Here is an 11,272-nt window from a genome sequence, read left to right on the forward strand (position 1 = left end):
ATTGGCAGGGACAGCATATTGTCGAGGTATAAAAATTTTTTCACCACACTCCCTACTTATAATTTTAGTCTGGCGTTGCAGCCTGAGGCTGTCCAAATATCTGCAAACCCGCCACTGCCACTGTGCTCGATTCGCGTTTTCAGTAGCTTCAAACAGGGCAAACAGATCTCGGGCAAACCGGTGGTTTCCTCTAATCCATTCTCGCAATTACCACAAAGGATTCCTCTCTCTAACTTTCCATTTACATTGTAAACACCCTAAGTCCATTTGCAAGGTATATTCAGAGACCCACCATTCAAGTTCACATAAGCCACAAAGTAATAGAACCCAGCCACATTCCCTTCGTCCACAATCACAGGCATTTAGGGAATAGTACAGAGCTTTGTTCTCTAGTTCCACCCGTAGTTGGTCACATGCATCCCTTGGGGAGGCCCAAACTATCCTCTTCTGTAACAGTAGCGATGCCTCCAATGCCAGGGGCTGTGTGGCCAGTTGCCACCGATGTAGCTCCTGCTGGCGAGCTTCTGGTTCCAGTTTTATGACTACTGGTATCAGCACGTGTCCACTTACTGGGTACCTGTCGCGACGGAGGGAAGACACAGTCGCTCAATATGAGTGATCAGCAGACTTCGTTTATTGTACCTTACAGTCACCTTTTATGCCTTGTTATAATTAGCTCATACATATTACAAAAGTTAAGCTCATTATTGGTTAGTTGCCTAAATACCAAGCCCGCCCCTAGTTTCTCTTCTGTAGTTTTCTGTTCCCACCTGCAACATTCTTTTCCCACCGAAATCTTCCTGTTACTGTGTAACAAGGACAGCCAAAGACAGTGTATTTTGCTTTAGTTCAGATAAGCTGAGAGCGACGTGCATTTTTGTCCAGCCAGCTGGACTATGTCTATGTGACCCTTTTCAGCTAGCCAGTTATCCACAGGTACCCACACTGGACCTGTAGGGGTGGAAACACACATATAACCTCGACCATTGAACAAAACAGGGGCAGGACTTTCCATTCCCCTGACCGCGGATTTCGATAATAGACAGATAATTCAGTTCTTGGGGCTCCAGTATTTACACAAGTAGCATGAATGATAGCTGGGGGCTCTGAGTCGTCTCCAAACACACACAAGTGATTGAGAACAAACAAGGTTCTGTGTAGGTGCTCCTTTGGGTCTGTAATGGCCACAAATTTCTGCAGATAATCCTTCAATGTTCTGTTTGTTCTTTCGACGATGGCTTGTCCCGTGGGAGAATGAGATATTCCAGTCTTATGCTGTACTCCCCACGTGATAAGAAATTTCCGCACGACTTGACTGACATAGGCAGGACCATTGTCCGTCTTAATCTGTTCTGGGACTCCCATGACAGAAAAACAGGCTGTTAGATGTTTACACACATGCAAGGCTCTTTCTCCAGGTTGTAGTTTCCCAAATAAATTTTGAATAGGTGTCTACTGTGACATGTACATATTTCAACCTGCCAAACTCAGGAACATGAGTGACATCCATCTGCCAGACCTCTAATGCCCTCAGACCTCGGGGATTGACCCCCATCCCTAGGCCAGGGCCATGGTGACTGCCCTGCGGGCAACTCCTAACAATACCCTGTGCCTCAGCATGTGTTAGTCGAAATTGTCTTTTTAATCCCTTAGCATTTTGATGGAACTGAGTGTGGGAGATTCGTGCGGCTTCAAATTGATTGATGGGTGCAGTTCGTGTCAGGCTAACCAATTGATCTGCTCTGTGATTACCTCCTCCTAAGCCTTCCTGCCATTTGTGGCTTCTGATATGGATGATACAATATGGCGCAGTCCTCTGCTTTGTAGCTCTTTGAAGTTGTTGGAATAACTCATTTAGTCGTGGGTTTGCTACTTCTTTCAAAAGTGAATCCTCTATCCTTTGAGCTACTCCTGCCACATAGAGTGAATCGGTGACAATATTCAGTGCCACCGTGCGCAATTTTGCCATAGCCCAACAAACTGCAAGCAGCTCCAAAGTCTGTAAATTATCTTTAGGGAGGGCAACAATAATGTGTTGCTGCCATAATTCCTTTTCCTTCCAGACCACAGCAGCCCTTCGACTAGCCTTGCCTGCATCTGTGAATGCTGTAAGACCATCCTGAAGTGGAACAGATGAATGCTTAGGCATTTCCATCCATGAATACGTTCTCAAAAAGTGGATATCTTTCCCCTTTAGTTGTTCTCGTGATATCTGTCCAGTATATCCTAAGAGTGCCAATTGTAGAGCAGCAGAGTTTCGCAAGGCCCATTCTAGGTCTGCTCCCTTCATTGGCAGGTGAATACTAAATGGTTCTTCCCCTGAAATAGCTAGCATCCTATCATGACCTTTTCAAATGACTTCGCCCATTGCTTCCATACGAGTCTGAACTGTTTTCTTAGGTTGAAGGGATAAAAATATCCATTCCAAGACATGGAAGAGGTCATCTCCCCCTTTTTTCTTTTGCCACTGCATGATAACAGCAAAAACAGAGACAGGGCGAGAAATCACCAGTAGTCAGAGGAGGAGGGTAATGTCTCATCGAGCTGCCCATCGCGCTGATACTAGGTGTCCAAGATGTTGTATACATTTCTCTTGTTCATTAGTGAGGTGAATGGATTTAGCTGCATCTGTGCCTTGTAAAAGAAGCTGTAGGGGAGCTAAATCTTCATTGGTAATACCCAGAAGGGGACGTATCCATTGCAAATCCCCCAGCAGCATCTGCGCATCAGTAAAGGTTTTGATCTCAGTGGTAATGGTGGTTTTCTGTGGCGTTATGATGCTGTCATTAATCTTCCATCCCAGGTATTTGAATGGAGATTGCTGTTGAACCTTTTCTGGTGCTACTTGTAATCCTGCTTGTCCAAGTGTTTGCATAAGTTGTTGTAGGTTCTGTTCCGTAAAGGGTTGCGGTTGAGCTACTAAAATATCATCCATATAACGATAAATGAGAGCATGCGGCCACCGTCGACGTAATGCTGCAGCAACGAAAAGTTGACACATGGTGGGGCTATTGCGCATTCCCTGTGGAAGGACTTCGTGGCAAGGTGAAGGCGAAGCGCGGTGTATCTGCTGGATGTAATAATGGTATGGTAAAGAAACAGTCCTTCAGGTCTACAATTAATAAGGCCCAATCTTTAGGTATCATAGTAGGAGTTGGTAATCCGGGCTGGAGCGCTCCCATAGCTTGCATTTGTTCATTCACCTTGCGTAAATCATGAAGTAAGTGAAACTTTCCAGACTTTCTTGGTATAACAAAGATGGGGGTGTTCCAAAGGCTGGTTGATGGCTTAATATGGTGAGCATTTAGTTGTTCTTGTACCAGCTCATGCGCTATCTGCAGCTTCTCCTTTTGTAGCGGCCACTGCTCCACCCAGACAGGCTCATCTGTAATCCAGGTGAGTTTTAGGATGGGAGGCTGCCCTGCAGAGGCTGCCAGAAAACCGTACCTGGGGTAGTTAACACTACTCCCAATTGAGTCATTATTTCGTGGCCAATGAGGGCAGAAATGCCATCTGGTAAAGGTAAGATCATTACATGTGCTGATGCTATTTTGTCTTCCACTTGAATAATGATTGGCTCTGTGCTAGTATGTGGCAGTGAGATGCCTCCGATGCCGCTGACTCCTCCTGTGGCCGGTCTAGTAGGCCAATGTTTAGGCCACAGCTGTCGGGTGATGATAGTCACATCAGCTCCTGTGTCAAAGAGTGCAATAAAGGTACAAGATTCATTTCCTCTTAGTAATGTGACTCTAGCTTCTGGCTGGTTGTTCATTGACATAGTGAAGCATACAAGTTCATCTGTAGATCGTTTTTATTCCCATGATTTGGTAAAGAGTCACGAGGTGGCGCACATACTCTATCTGTGAAATTTTGCAGGGGAACTAATTGAGCAATTTAGCTTCCCTGTGGTATGTGGAGAGGTGTATATAATGTGTAAGCCACGATAACAATCTGTCCTGTATAATCAGCATCAATTAGCCCCGGTATTACAAAGATACCCTTTAGTCCAGCTGAAGATCGGCCTATTAATAAAGCTCCAAATTGTCGACACGAGGAGCGTATCAGGCCAAAGGCTGTGGATGGAATCTTGTGGATGGTGTTGTGTCAAACAGAGTGACATCTACTGCTGTCGCCAAGTTGATTCCCAAGCTACCCTGGGTTGCTGGGAGGCCGGGCCCTGGGTTGACGGGACCACTTTTGTCTTCACGCGGCCGCCGTTCGTGCTCTGTTTGCGTTTTCCCGATCGCCAACAGACTTTAGAAGCATGAGAATTAATTGTCACACCATACAGACACCGAGCAGTTACGGCGTTGATGACCTTTCCCACCACAGCGGAAACAAGGTCCGAGATAACTTTTTTGTTTGGCTCGTGGTCATACTGCAGGTTTGAGGACAGCTGCCAGTGCCTGGGTATGGGTTTGCATGGCTGTAACAGTGGAACTTACAGCATCAGAGACAAAGGTGGCTTGCTGGGCAGTTGCGCTGTTTACCATTCGTTCCAGCATTTCCTCCACCGGAGCTGTTTGGGGAAAGGTGGACAGAATCATCTTGGCCCTTGGATTAGCATTTTCAAAAGCTAGCATCTGGAGCCTTTGTACTTTAAGATCCTCCATCATACTGTGGTTTTGGTCCAAGGCTTACACTAGCCGGTTCACAAAACTGTCAAATGGTTCCGTTGCTCCCTGTTTGACTGTTATAAAGGAAGGGGCCTTTCGTTCTGATGGGACAAGTGTCAGGGCTTGTTTTGCAGCCAGGGCGCAGGCATTATGCATTTCCATGGAAAACGTTAATTGTACCTTAGGGTCCGCATAAATGTCACGACCTAACAGCATGTCCTCTTTACCATCACAGAGGGGATGCCCCTGGGCCCTGGGCAGGATCAAAACCTTATGCACTTGTCATTCCCATTCCTTTTCAAAAAGCAAATACTGTGCTGGTGTAAGAAGCAATCTGGCTAGTGAAGTACAGTCACTGGGTGTCATGATTTCAGAGTCAAACAAATAATTCAGCAAGTGTTTGACCAGTTCTGATTGCAAACCATATTGTATAACAGCTTGTTGTAGCTGCTGCATAAACTTCCAATCAAAAGGTTTCCACGCTGCGGCTGCTGAACCATCTGGTAAAGTGGTGGTCCGCACCACACATGCAACAGCAGAAGCAGCCTGCCCCTCTCCCTCCAATATAGTGTCTCATATAACCCTAGACCAACAACTCTGGGAAGCGGCAGGCTGGAGGATAACGCCTTCCTGGGTCAGGACTTGAACATCACGACCGGCAGTATGCAGATGGCATTCGTTCAATTGCTGCTGCAAGCGGTTTAAGGTCCAGTTGGAGGGTTTTGTTTGGGGACGGGGGATCGGGGCAGCAGCAGCTGGGGTGGGTTCATTTTCTTTATCGGACTCTGCACTCTCATTCAGAGGCGCGCTCAGACCCACTCTTGTACCCTCTTCCTCATCTAGCAGGGGGGGCGGCTCTTGGTAGCTTTCAGGTCGGCATGGAGCACCCGTTGCGGCGGCACCCTCTGGTGTTGGTGTTGGGTGTAATAGCTCTGTCGCAGATTTTTTAATAGGCACAATTATGCCTTTCGCAGACGGAGCGCCTTGACCAAATAATCAGGTAGACTCCAACGACTCGGTTTCCCGACCGAGGAGGTATGAGGCAGCCATAGCCATATTTTTCTCTGCAACCATTGATCGTAAATGGTTCATGACCTCCCGCCAGGTTGATCCCAAGTCCTTGGCTGACTTGCTGCCGACTTGCTGCCGCTAAGGATCGCATCCCAAAGGGAATCCCTGATCTCTCGCCACTCAGTCACACTAAACATCAATTGGGGGTCTTTTAAGTGTCCTTTTTCATTCGCCCACCTACAGAGCTCATGGAGCATCTTGCTCACGCTAGCCTCTTGCTTAGCAAGAGTATCAGATAATAGTGTGAGTGCTGCCTCCCTCTCCATTATCGAGGGAAAAATGGTCTTACTGGTGCAGGTCCGTGCAGGACGTCAATGCCGGATTCAGACGCCTTTACTCCTTACGGACGTCTTCCTGCTCAAACTCCTCTCTAGCGACTCTCAATTCGCAAAGCCCACTGTCGCAATGCAAAGGCAGAGTTTTTCCAGCTTTCCCATTGTTCAGGTGCCAATTGTTGGGAGAAGGGTTTGCCGGAGTCAAGAAATTACTCAATATGAGTTATGCATCTTGCTCAACTTTATTAGCTTCTAACACTACTTATATAGACTCGATACACATGCATATTCCCAAAGCAAAAATATAATTGGTTATTAGTCCCTAAGCACGCGCTGTTCTCACACTCCTAATTATCATGACTAAAAATAAGCATTCTATCCATGCAGCTATTTGCGTTGCTATGTTTCAGCCTTGCGGTTTGCTACTCCCTTTAGTGCCTGAATGCAATGAATAGTACTGTATGATGCAAGTACTCTACCGTATATGCTGTGTACCCCCAAGTATGTTGGTGTGCGTGTTAGGAGGAAAGCTCCCCCATGCACCCCGTGCTGCCATAACCCAGGGTCGGCTTTGTGAACTATCATTTGGTTTGGAGAGTTTTCCTGGGTATAATTTTGATAACACTCCCAGGGCCTGCACTGGCCCCATTCTGCCGGGCTGCTCCTGAACCCCCTGGCTGCCACAAGCCGCGCTTTGGCCCCAGTGGCCCCTGTCAGGGCAGCTGGCGGCCCCAAAGGGTGTCTGGGGTAGCGAGGCGGTGCAGCAGGAGAAGGATGCTCAGGTGCTGCTGAAGGTGGTGGTGGGAAACGGGGACCTCAGCGGGAAGGGCAGCAGCAGGACAGGGCTCTAACATCAACAGGGAATCCCTGGTGTAGTGCCGCCCTCCCCTGAGGGGATGCTCTCTCTGATTGGCCGCGCTGGGCTGTCACTCCGTCCTGGCCTTGAGCCCGCCCTCCCCTGAGGGGACGCTCGCTCTGATTGGCCGCCGGGGCTGTCACTCTCCTCTGCTGGGGGCCGCCTGTTAGCTGGGCTGCGGGAACTATGGCGGAGGCGTCCCGGGGCTGGGCTGCGCGGAGGGCCCCAGCCCCGCAGCAGGCTCGCTCCCGGGGCTCGCTCCCCGTGCCCCGAGTAACCCCCCGCCTCCCCCCCGGCTGCGTCCGCGCCCCCTTGGCCCCGGGCGAGGGGCTGCGAGGGAGCCCGGGGGAGGCGTCGGGCCAGGGCCCCTTTCCCCGCGGGGCTCCGGCTGAGGGCCGGGGCGGGGGGACCCCGGGGCGGGCAGCGGGGCCGGCGGCGGCGGCGGCGGGGCCGGGGCGGAGAGCGGAGCGGCCGCTGAGCGCCGCCGGGCCGCGGCCGCGCCGGGGCCGGTGAGCGGAGGCCGGGGCGGCGAGCGGCGGGCGCGGGGGAGAGCGCCGGGGGGGCGGCGGGGCCCGGGCCGGGGAGCGGGGCCGGGGGTGCCGGAGCCGCGCTGGGGGGCGTGGGGCTGCGCTGCCGGGGGGCGGCCGCGCTGTGCCGGGAGCGCCGGGCGCTGCCTTGGCGCAGGTGCCCGTAGCCCCGGTGCGGGCAGGGAGCGGCGCCTGCGGAGCCCCCGCGGCAGGGGGGGGTTCGGCCGAGCACCGGCGGGTTACAGAAAAGTGGCGCCTGGTAGAAGCAAGAGTATCACAGAAAGCTTTCTTCGGGGAAAGTACGGGTTCTGCTTTCAGGATGGCTGCCAGGCAGAGAATCATTGATTAAAGGGTTTTTTTGCTATTACACGCTTTCTCAGATGAGCTCGTTCGGAGAGTTCCTTCGGTGCTGGAGCTTCACAGTCAGTGATTAACCCAGGTTTGGTGCAGGATTTGTCCTAGTTTGGGCAGGTGCAGAATGAGTCCCCTGATACTGCTGAAAACACTGAGCAGAAAACTTGAGGAGGAGGGGAGATGAAATAACAGTGAGTTCTCAATGAAGCAAAAGCGTGGAGTTTTGTCCTTGTAGCATGCCTTCCCTACTCAGATTTTTTTGGATAAGATCCCCAATTTTCATCCATTTGCCATTTTCATCGTTTGATTCTCTCTGTTTTTCTCCTGTGTTGCACAACTGCATGCAGCTGGCTGGGGAAAGCTGGCAGGCCTCATGTGCAGAGAACAGCTCCCGTCCCTCCAGCTCAGCCAGCAGTACTGATTTTCTGCTGCAGCGGGAATGCTTGTCACTTCCTGGAGAAGAAAATGGGTAAAGTAACGAACATTCCTTAGGGAATGTGGCGAGGCTGTTGGGAGGCATTATGGGATACAGCGGGGCGTTACGGGGCATCATGAGATACAGGGGGGTGTCAGGCGTCTGCCTGGGAGCTGATGGTGTGGGGAGTGCCATGGGTGAGGCAAGTGAGCCCCTGTGACGGGTTGAGGCGGTCTCCTGCCCGCTGGCTGCCTCGAGGCGATGGTGGTGGGGGGAACGGGAAGCTTCAGCTGCCCATGATCTGTGTCTGGGCAGTCCTGGAGGGGCTGGGGGCTGAGGGGAGGGAGGAGGGGAAGCGGGAGGCCACCCCACAGGCACAGTCGCCAGCCCCGGGCACCTCCCTAGCTCACCAGACCTGCTGAGCCTACTGTGGCCCCACTTGCCCCATGCTGCTGCCTGCCCTGCTGCAGCACCTCTCCTGCAGCCGGGCCCCCAGCTCCAGGCAGCCCCTCAGTGCTGCCATGAAAGCGGCCACCAGCCCCCCACTGCTGCTCAGGAAGGCCCTGCGGCAGGAGGGGCCCCAGCCAGGGCCGAGCGATGCCAATAATGGTCACTTGTGCTTCTTTCCCTCTGCCAGGGGCTGGGCTGAGGACGCTGCGTGCTGTTCCTCCCCTGGGGATGCTGTTGGCTGCACCTGCCTTAGGCTGGTGGAGGTTGTTTCTGCCTGGCCTTGCTCCCCCCGCAGTGCGTGTGCAAGAGGGGACTGGGGGGCACGGCCTGGCTGTGGGCAGGAGCTGCTGCGGCAGGAGCTGGACAGGCCAGGGAAAGGCAAAGGAGAAGTCGTCCAAGGCCATGTGGCTAGCAGCTGCGTCCTGCTGCAGGCACCAAAGAGCCTGCCCCTGCGGATGGGGAAGGATCCACCTCTGCAGCCCGCAGCAGGCCTGGCTGCCAGCGTGCACAGCAGGGTCTGTGCGTAACCCAAAGTGTATTGCGGCCTCCGGGCATACAAGGGAGCGAGGTTACGTGTCTAGGAGTCCTTGTCTTGTGAGGAAGAGCTGTGAGGTGAGACACCCACAGGTGACCTTAAATGGAGGACAGACGAGCGACTGGGAGGAGAGAAGGAGAAAGAAGCATCTAAAATGTCACATTTTCACAGTGGTACCAAAAGTGAGAGCTGTGGTGAGTCCTGGGTCCGTGGAACGCTGTCTCCTCTCTGTTGTGTCGCTGGCCCTCCCTGCCACTCCTCTGCGCTGCTGTGATTTGTGTGTGTGGTGGGGTGATCCAGGCTGGACTGAAGCTGCTCTTTACCGCTCCCCCTCGTCCGCTGGACAGGGAAGACAAGATACAATAAAAAGCTCATGAGCCTGCGTAAGGATGGGGAGATGACTGCCATTACCTTCATGGGCATAACAGGCTGAACTTGGGGAAATGAGTGTGACTGATTAGCCGTCAAATCAGAACAGGAGAATGAGCAGTAAAAGCAAATCTTCAAAACACCTTCCGTCCTGCCCTCTCTTCTACTGGGCTTAACTTTACTCCCAATTTCCCTGTCTCCTCCATGCAGGGGGATGGGGAACGGCAGCTGCGGTCAGTTGATCACACATTGTTTCTTTCTTCTCCTTTTCCTCCTCCTCCCCAAACCTTGCCATACAAACCCATTGTGTTTTGATTCCCTGTAGCTCTCCATCCTATTTGTTTGTCCTGCTTGCTCTTCCATTCTGCCTTTATCTGTCATTCTGTTGCTCCCTTCTCTTTTACTCTCTCCACTTCTGTCCTGGTCCTTTTCCCCTTTTCTTCATCCTCTGTCTCTGTCCTGCAGAGGAACAACCTTCTTTTTCTTGCTGACAGTTACGGGTTGCTTTTTCTGAGAATTCTGCCCGCCTGTTCAACAGTCATTGATCTGCTGCATGCTTTTCCCTTGAGGAGAAGGACTCAGTCTTTGTTTATTCACCGTTGTGCTCTCTGTTGTAGAAAAAATGTCTCGCCATAAGGCTCCGGTGCTTCCAAATGGCGCCTTGCTTGTCTGCATAATATATCTGTAGTCCCGTCTCACGGAACACGTTAATGGTGTTACAAATTATAAATAAGGTAGCTTCCTGCCATAGGAAGACAGTGTGTTGGGTTTGAAACCTTTGGGTAGGACAGAAGGAGGTTGCCATGCTGGGTCAGTGGTGAGTGCTGGCACGTGTAGTCTGATCTAGAGTTGATGTCTCTCACCACTTTAGCTCTAGAATTACTCTGAGACCCAGGGAACTCCGGTTCCCTTAAGCTGCAACCTTGGCACTTTTCCAAGCAGTGGAATGAAATTCCTGTCACAAGCTCTAAGGAACCTTAAGGAGAAGGGGGCACAGTTTGAGTTTTCTTCCATGTAGGCGTCAGGGAGGTACCGTTCTGAGCTTAATACTTGATACTGCTACTAGGAGACACTTTCAAGTGAGCTGAGTGTGGCTCTGGATACCCAGAGCTGGACAGGGTTAGCAAATGCTGATGTGGAGTTTTGGTGGTAAACTTGACCAGCCTGTCTTAATGTGCAGGCATGTTCCTTGTTTGTGTGGTCCCACCTAGGCATCTTGAAATTTTGAAGGGTCGTGGTCCCGTGGTCACATCTTGCTTTGGTCACAATGAACTGTGTGTGGTGTGCAGATTTGCTTTTTAAGGAGCATGTTGTGGCTATATTTTCTCTGTTTGGCTTTGCATTTGGGAAATAATGTAACAGTTACAGCTCAACTGAAGGAGCTTTAACTCAGCTCAAACTGAAGGATACCTGATGTGGCAGAGAAGGAGATGTCTTTTACTAATTTTTTGGTGTGTGTCAGTTTGACCCCAAATGACATTGTGTCAAAGCATGTGGCCAGGTTCCGCTGTAGATGTTGACTTGGCGTACGAGTGACTCCAAGTGTGCTTTAGGGGAGAGCTCTGTTGGTGTAGATGTGCTGAGCAATTGTTGTGCTGTGTGTGCAGCTGTTCTGGTTTGGCTTCCAGGTGTGAGCACGCAAAAGAAAACTGGCAAGTGTGGTCAGCCTTGCTGTAAAATGAGACCGGTTTCTACTGCTGCCTGGATATCTGAGAGCCTCCTGAACCTTTCAGGCAGGCCAAGCGTTGTGCCCCGGTATTTCTGAGTCCACAGCTCTGCAGTTCTCTAGGAGGTGTAAGAGACT

The 11,272-nt window shown here is 51.5% G+C and overlaps 1 long non-coding RNA gene and 1 other non-coding gene across 2 annotated transcripts; both read left to right on the top strand.

The window, feature by feature from the left end:
- Nucleotides 1-7,353: 7,353 nt before the first annotated feature.
- LOC129735855 (uncharacterized) lies at nt 7,354-9,289 on the top strand. Its single transcript, XR_008731738.1, has 2 exons — nt 7,354-8,168; nt 8,752-9,289. It is a non-coding gene; the product is annotated as an uncharacterized LOC129735855 (long non-coding RNA).
- Nucleotides 9,290-10,277: 988 nt separating this feature from the next.
- On the top strand, nt 10,278-10,362 carry LOC114014431 (small nucleolar RNA SNORD45). Its single transcript, XR_003557905.1, has one exon. It is a non-coding gene; the product is annotated as a small nucleolar RNA SNORD45 (small nucleolar RNA).
- The last annotated feature ends 910 nt before the right edge of the window (nt 10,363-11,272 follow it).

Source organism: Falco cherrug, chromosome 4 (genome assembly GCF_023634085.1).
Source record: "Falco cherrug isolate bFalChe1 chromosome 4, bFalChe1.pri, whole genome shotgun sequence".
NCBI lineage: Eukaryota > Metazoa > Chordata > Aves > Falconiformes > Falconidae > Falco > Falco cherrug.